This window comes from Xiphophorus couchianus, chromosome 20, assembly GCF_001444195.1.
Source record: "Xiphophorus couchianus chromosome 20, X_couchianus-1.0, whole genome shotgun sequence".
Taxonomy (NCBI): domain Eukaryota; kingdom Metazoa; phylum Chordata; class Actinopteri; order Cyprinodontiformes; family Poeciliidae; genus Xiphophorus; species Xiphophorus couchianus.
The window spans coordinates 6,879,207-6,887,833 of NC_040247.1; the positions used below are offsets into that span (position 1 = coordinate 6,879,207).

The window sequence follows — 8,627 nt, forward strand, 5'->3', positions numbered from 1 at the left end:
CTGAAAAAATAAAATAATCTCTAATATGCTTAGAAACCAAAACAGCTATTCCAAGTAACTGAATTGCGAAAATGTAAAATACTTAATCAAATAATCATTGTGATTACAGAAGGGCCACAATTACATATGTATATGTATACAGTTACACTGGATGTATGTTATAGTCCAATTGTTGAAGAAAATTACATACTATAAAGTTTAAATTTTGTCAAGGAGGTCATCGACTTACCAAAAGAGGGGAAAACATTTATAGGCTTAATGGCGCCAAGAATTTTGTTTTTATGCCTAGGGGGCGCCATCAGTTTTCAGACAAACCCCAAACACTGAGCTTAATCTACAGAACAGGTGTCCTACAGGGTGAGAAGCTCGGTTATCCGGGAGGGACTCAGAGTAGAGTCGCTGCTCCTTCATGTCGAGAGGAGCCAGTTGAGGTGGCTCAGGCATCTGGTTAGTATGACTCCTGGTTGCCTCCCTGGTGATGTGTTACTGGCATGTCCCTCTGGGAGGAGGCCCCGGGGAAGACCCAGGCGCTGGAGGGATTATGTTTCTCGCCTGGCCTGGGATCGCCTTGGGATTCCCCCGGAGGAGCTGGAACAAGCGCTTGAGGAAAGGAAAGTCTGGGCCTCCCTTCTTAAGCTGCTACCCCCATGACCTGACCCCGGGTAAGTGTAAGAAGATGGATGGACAGATGGAAGATGGATATATATCTGAACTTGTGACATAACACTGTAGTTTTCTTTATGAATAGCCTTCTTTTTCTGTAAAAATAGCCTTCTTTGTCTCTTTCTGTTTCTTAATAGCAAATTTGCATGTGTGGCAGGAAATCGTTTACAGAAGTGCTTAACTATTTACTTTTTGAATGTACTTGTGTTAATTTGAGAAACAAACTTTTGTCAACTTAAATTCAGTTATAATTCTATAAATGCCATGTTGATTATGCAATACATCTTCTATAATGTTACGTTGGGAAATCATGACAACAAGCAACAAGAAAACAAAATGTTATTGAACATTATTATAAAATCAAATTGGTAAATTTCTTCACCTCTTGAAGTGACTTTAAAACACTTGGTTTGTCTCAGTTAATTCATTTTAATTTGTACATTTTAATAATTCCCACACACATTTACATTGATTAATGCAGAATGACTGTATGCCATCAGTATGAAAGGGTTTCCAGTTATGGGCTTGTTATCTTGGCTGAGACTGGCTCTTTCTCAACTTTTTCACCATGTAATGTTTTGTTGCAGTGTCAGAAAATCATGTAGTGAACAACTTGCTACAAAATGAACCAAAAGCCCAAAACAATTACTTCTGCTGTGAAGCAGGACTAATCATAGGCAGAGCTCGCCAAGGCTGTCTGAGGCCCTAAAGAGAATTTTATTGGGAGTCCACCAGCTACTACAGCACCATTTTCCTTTAATGTTGTTAATACCTGATCTGTTTTTAATTATGTGGAAAAACACAACTTGTTTTATAGTTATAGCTACATATCTTTATAATTAAGATGTTTTTTTATAAATTGTAATAAAAAACAATTATCTAAAATAATTGTATTTGCTAGATCCCAGAATAATAGATATTCTATTAGATATCCTTTATTCTGATTAAAAAAAACCAAAAAGAATCAAATAATTTTTCCTACAGTCATAATAAGGAGTAAAATAGTCAATTTTTAAAATGAAATCAAGGTTCTACAGGGACACAATAAGCCATTCAAGCATACATTTGAAAATGTTGCACAAGCCTGATGGCACAGCTTCCAGACCACTGAAGCATTTAACCAGAAAATCTCTATCTAATTAAACATTACAAAAAGGGAATCAAGACAGAAACCATTAAACACACAATGAAAGTAACTTGATTTGTTCCCCAATAAATAATAATAAAAAAAACATTTTCACAAAATTTTCAACAACAACAATACGTTTTTATTCCATCAAAACAATTCAGATTTGCACCTGCACATGGTCCTCAATTCTGCTTTTGGGATTCTTCCAGCGCTGCAGCTTGGTTGACTGAAATGCAATGCTGCCATCTTGTGGCCTTTGGTGGATATTCACAATGTAGCTGAAGCAAAATGTTGATTTTCCCTCCACATTGTAACCGATTTCAAATGGTGCTAGACATGATGGAAACTCTGAACACCAGAGGAAAACGGTCAGCCTTGGTTAGAGGGTTGGAAGAATGGATTCCTATTATCTTGTCTATTCAATAGCTGATGCTTAAGATTTGTAGAGCCATGCAGTCTGTCAATATGCAACCCATTCCTGGCCCTATTTTAAATTGTTTTGAAAATCACCATCACAAACCAAACAGCAATCCTACACTGATTGCTAAAGTGAAGTCTGTTCCCGCTCAAGGACACCGATTTCAAATGGTGCTAGATGGGATTTTAGACTCTAAGACACCATCTGAAACCAGTTCCCTGGGGAGGAGGACTTTAAAGCCGACACAGCTTCTGGCACACCTGGAGGGAAAGAAACTAATGTCGTTGTTTTCAACATGTTTTATGATTTATCTGCAAGGATGGATCTAGAAATGCAGCACCTTCACTTGTATTTGTCAGAACACTTTAATCAACATTGAACAACATCAGTGAAAGCTTCATTGACCTATTGTCAGTCTTATATTCTTTCTTTTTTTTATTCTGTTCTACCACTTATCAAATAGGGCAGGAGAATGCTGTTGGCATTCTCTTGCCTGTTTGTTTTTTGCTCTCGCTGCATTACAGTAGGAAGCTATTTTATCTCCAGAGAATGCTGATCTACTTTTTACTTTTATGAAAGTATGAAAAACAAACTGCTCCTCGTTGTCTTAAGCAGCCTTCAAGGTTAAGTATAGAGCTGCAATTTCACTAAAGAATGTCTGATAATGAAAAACTAAACACCAGCCTGTATTTTTTTTTTTTTTAGAAATAGATGTCTATTTTTCAAAACAGACATCTACATCTACATGTACATTATGTAATTTGGGCATAGTCCACAGTGTACTATGGCCAATATAAATATTTTTGTTGAAAGATAGGCAAGCTGATGATGATTCAGGTTTAAGTTTCTTAAACCTAAAAAGGAAACAGACACTCAGCTCAACGTTTTAGCAGCTTGTTAGTGCATCAGATGGCCAAGTTCTTGGGATGGTAGGGCATAGTAGCAAAATGGAAACACAGATCAAACCTGGCAGAAACTGTCAGTGAATCACGGTGTGGAAAAATAGATCTTTTCCACAGACGTCTTTGTCAGGCATGATGGCATATACTGTGTTTTCTCCTGGGGCAACTTCAGCCATCCGGTGCTGCTCCTGGTCCAAATGGGGTCGAATGTAATTGAAGTCAGAAAAAACAGGTTCTGGAAGGAGTAAATAAAAGTATTAACAAGCGGTGTCTGACTGAATGAGAAACTGATTCTGGTATTTCTTTTATTTTGAAATAACAGAACACTCACTGAACTCTGTAGGTCTGGCACTAAATGTGGAATGATCCTGGCCTGCCAGCGCCTCCGGCTCCTTGTTATCCTGTTGATGGAAAAAACAACTACTCCAAACTTTCATGTGTCTGTTGGTTACTTCCTAATCTCTTCTTCGCTATTAGTTTAGTGTCATGGCTTCTAAAACAAAAACTACTGCACTGGATTTTGAGGATGTATTTTGAGCAGTGGTAATCAAATTGGGCATTTCATTACTGCCACGTAGTCCTACGGATGTGTGCCTTGGCCAAAAATATTCTCGCATTCGATAGAATCTGCCACTATTTACATGTCTCCTGCGTCAGCTTCAAGAATAACTCAGGCAGCCATTGTGGTTTAAAGGCTGCAGCACTTCTTACATCCATCTCCTTCTCGTTTATTATGATGAGCCACGTAACATTGGGGTCTGAGAACGTCACTGTGCGTTCCTCCCTCCTGCTCCCTTGTTCTTTTAACTCCAAGCCCTTTCACCCTTTCTTGTGCGAGCAGAGGCTTCTCACTGCATCGAAGCTGTTTTATTTTTTTCTGCCGAGTCACCTGACCATCCACTGCTTGTTAAAGGCACATCAGCCCCTTTAAAAATCAAAACAAAAGGAACTTACGCAACCATTAGTTTGATTTGGAACGACATCAAACTGAATACACTGCTCACTTTTAACACAGAACAGATGGAAATAAAACAAAAGAATTCAATTAAAGTGAAATAATAGAAGCAAACCAAATACATTTTTTTTTTTTTTTTTTTTTTAAAAGACTTATTCTGATGGTGTTTAACCAGCTTTGATGGACAAATCCATCACTGCATTATGCAGTGCAGGCTGTCAGTAGGTAATTGATGTCACCAGTAGAGAGTCACTGGGTTTGGTCCCATTGGAACAGGTGACGTAAAATCAACAGTGAATGCCTGCATATGTGCAACCTTGTGTTACGTGTGCATAACAGCATGGGGCGGAGCAGTGTGCGTGTGTGCACGTGTAAACAGTGTAGGTGGTTAATCCTCTTACAGATTATAGGTCCTAATTTATCAGGAGTGAGAGAGGCAACCTTATCAAGGTAATGTGTTTTTAAACTACCTCCTGACAATTGTGCAGCAAAGTGAGTCAAGATGTGAATCTGAAGACCTTATTTGACAAATGTTAATTTGTAAGTATACATATATACAGTTTTAATTACACTGATTAATCTGAAAAACAATCACATGATGCAAAAGTACCAATCAGATGTCACTTCCTGATGACTCGGCCCATTTGGAAGAAAAACTCAAACACACCAAATGTTTGGATCATAAAATGATCTTGAGTTTAACCTTCTGAGTTGCATCATTGTCTCTTAAGGGGCTAGGGATTGTGAAATATTTGTAGAAGTGAGAGCCTCGACATGCTCAGAACAGCCTGACACTGTTTGTTCGACCCGAATGCACAATGGATGGAAATAACTACCACACATCGAGGAGTTGATTTACATGTTGTCACAATCTTTTGGCTCCTATGCTGCCAGCTGGGATATATCGGATGTTTTGTTGATAAAGAAGGTGGCGTAATGTGTTAAACTAGCTGCTTCAGGGCATCTTCAGAAAGTAAACTGGGTCTCCAGTTTCTGAAACAGGGAGCACCTTTATAAACACAGAAGGGACAAAAACAATCTTATTTGCCTAATTTGCAACTTGATGTCCATTTTAGGTACTCAGACAAGCCTACAGAAAGAAAAACAAGCAATTAAATAATTGGAGCACAGAGCGGCCTCTTGGGTTACATCACAGTTGCTAACTGTGATCCAGAGCTGTTTTTCAAACAGTTCTGGATCACATAAGGTGTCTACCTGCGAACAAATGCTGCCTCACACTTGTCTATTAATACACCGTCATGTAGCAAGGCCAGCAGTGCACCGGGTTTAATTTTAGCACTGTCATCTCTCGGCCCTGTGCCACTTCCCATTCTATAATCTGAGCGTAGGAGGGATCTGTTTTGAGAGCCAGTGGGTCGCTCGCCATTTTCTCTGATGGTCTATGTTGCCCACAGGTGATGTTGGCCCTGAGCTGCAAACACATTTTTCAGGATATTCACAGTGCTACTTTTGTCTTTGAAGTATGTCTTTGCTCATTTTAAACCAACAGCATCAGCTGAATTTTAAGCAGAGACTGCGTTCTTGTTCTAACTACATCTACTGCTGGCAAAATTTGCCCCCAAAACTGTGATTAAAACTATGTTGTGTCTATTTGCTTGACTTGAGAGGCTGCACCTCACCGCAAAAGGATAACAAAATAACTATTGAGGTCACACTTCCTTGTTTGGGAAACTGGGTCACTTGTTCCACTGGTCAGCCTAGAAACTCCCGGTAAACATGATGGCTGATCCTCACAAGCCATAAAACATGGAACAATGCGGTTTTCCAGGCCAGCTCACCTAATGTACGGCACATAGTATACTATATGCATTTGAAAACATGTAAAAACATAGTGGCAAACCTTGTCACTTAGTCTCTGATCGGATTATGCCTCTTATTGGAACCTTGATATGTTTGGTTAAAAACTGCCATTATACCATTACCTCCAGGAGTCAAGTTTCTATTCAGCGAACATAATTAAAGCTCTAAAGGCATTCTTCCCTCCCTTTCTCTCTCTCTCTCAGGCTCTCTTCTTACATTTGCTTGCCAGTGGTTTTGCAACTCATAAGCTCTATTGGTGATTCAGCTGATGACTGAACAAATCCACTCGACAGGATGGTGTTAGCCGCCCCTACCTTTCTCATTTTCACCTCAGGCACTGTGATAAGTGACCAAGCTATTCGGTCCTATCTTTTTTTGGCAGGTGAGCAGCAGGAAGCACCACACGTTCGAACATCACAGTTGAATCAAGTTAAATTAGAGGCCCGCAGTGTATGTGCCACCCACAATAGTGTCACTTCATAAGTTACTTTTAACTCATTTTGTGCCATGTAGGAATGATTTTCAATGTCTAAGGGAGTAAATTTGCTAAGTGGTTCACAACTAAATAGCAAAAGGAGTAAAATCAAGGTAGAATTCAGCTGAAAAATAGCTTAAAGAATGTGCAATTCATTTTAATTTTATTAAAATTAAACGTGTTAAACAGACCAAGAAAGACAAACAATGAGGAATAAAGAGGAGTGCAGCAGATCATTTGGTCCAATTAGTATTTTACTCAACAACGCCCCCTACATTCGGGAAGCACATCTTGTTTTGAACATATCAAGTGCGCACTATAAAGACACATTACTATTTCAGACTCTTGAGATCTGTGTGACGCAGCAAAATCCTGATAGACAACGGAAACTTAAATAAAGCTGCGTCATCACTGAGTTTGTATTTCCTCTGAAAAGACGCGAACAACAGCACAGTCCTCTCGCATCGAATTTAAACCACGTTTAACTGCGTATCTCAAGAATATGAGTATTTTTCTTTTATTTAATAACAGTGTCGTGGAATGTCGGTAACAGAATAAACATAGCCCGTAAGGCCACGGGGCGGTGAATGATTGTGGTAATATGTACTGCGTAACATCGTTCTCTCCCACAACAGGATTACGCACTATCCATCTCTTGCGCAGCATCCTATTCCGAGCTCTTCCTTGACACGCCATCCCTGCCGATTCCACGCTTTGTTTACATCCACATTTAGTCATTAAAATCGGACAAAAGTCGACTTTTAGAGCAACAACAAGCAGACTGACATGCCGTCGCAGCGAGTTTCACCCATCGCAGTGGAAATTCCCACTGGATTTCATGTGGCTTGTCGGACTTCACGCTGACGCAGTTTCATTTACCTGTTGTCATACCGATGATGAAACATCAGGATTATTTTAAAAAAGTGTTCAGAACCGTTCTCATTACAAAGCCCCAGCCTATACACGGCCGTGATAAAAAAGACTTTTATCTGCTTTCATGAAACATCAAGCAACTCTTTCCCGAGCGCCTCCAGGCTCTGATTCTTACCTTCTCATCTGGCGCTCCGGTGGTTATGAATTACATAGTGGTATTCTCTACGCAACCTACGCAGTATTATGTCGCTTCGACCATGTAATAACACAAATAACTTACGTGTTTAGCTCAAGCCTTTCCTCCATCTGTGCTGAAGAAACGTGTGCCTCATCCTGGCCGGCGCCACCCAGTTCCGGCCCTCGCTGAATATTCACTCCGCCAGGTTCCCGTTTTGGCCTTATTCTGGTTATTATCAATCTCAGGGCGCATGTTTGTCACAGTGTATCCCCTAACAATTTTCCATAGCGCAACATGGGAACCCCGCCCCTGACACTCCTCCGATCACTGATTGGCTGAGAGGATGGCGAGCGTTTCCTCATCGAGAGACTCACATGTGGCTGACGCATGTTTACAAACATCGTGTAAGATCACATGGTAATGAGCGTTCATTTACCGTAAACTATGTCCCTCTGACGCTATGGCCAGATGTCGTGCTGAGAACTTTTTCTTTTTTTCCTTATTGCAGCTTTATGGAAAATGAATTGTTGTGTATTTGTTTTTATTTTAGTTATTTTTTTGTTTTCTTTGCAATGATTAGCTGTATGATTGTATCAGTTACTCGCTTATTCTCTCATCCGTGGGCATAAGAAACAGAAACAGTAATTTTACAATTGTGTCCAAAAGGCTAAATAATATATCTATTGGGTCATTCTATATATAAAACTATATATATTTTAAAACCAGTCACCAATTTTAACTAAGCAAAAACAGAAGTTAGGCTTTTGTTGCCACTTATCTTCAAGGATTTTCATTTTTTTTCCTCACCGTTTTTTCTTTGTTTGTAAATTTCCATAGATGTTTCATAATGCTTGAAGATCCAAAAATCTGTCATCCATAATGATAGAAGATGCTCAGATCTTCTTGGAACATTTTTGCAATGCCATCTTTTTTACAGCAGATGGCAGTGCGACCCAGCTTTCTTTCTTTCTTTCTTTCTCTCTCTTTCTTCATTTATCTCTTACAATGGTGATTATAGAAAATAAAACAAGACAATGGAGTCAAGTACATATAAATCTATCAACATTTAACTACTACTACTAGTACTGGGATTACTACTACTACTACTACTACTACTACTACTACTACTACTAATAGAATACATTTACCTTGAAAGTGAACATTTTTACTCGGATATTGTCATACGTTTCAATCCATAGAAGCCTATATCTTC

The 8,627-nt window shown here is 39.3% G+C and overlaps 1 long non-coding RNA gene across 1 annotated transcript; it reads right to left on the bottom strand.

The window, feature by feature from the left end:
• Positions 1 to 1,653: 1,653 nt before the first annotated feature.
• LOC114135237 (uncharacterized) lies at positions 1,654 to 7,733 on the bottom strand. Its single transcript, XR_003593563.1, has 3 exons — positions 7,517 to 7,733; positions 3,444 to 3,513; positions 1,654 to 3,347 (listed from the first exon to the last, which is right to left on the bottom strand). It is a non-coding gene; the product is annotated as an uncharacterized LOC114135237 (long non-coding RNA).
• Positions 7,734 to 8,627: the final 894 nt, after the last annotated feature.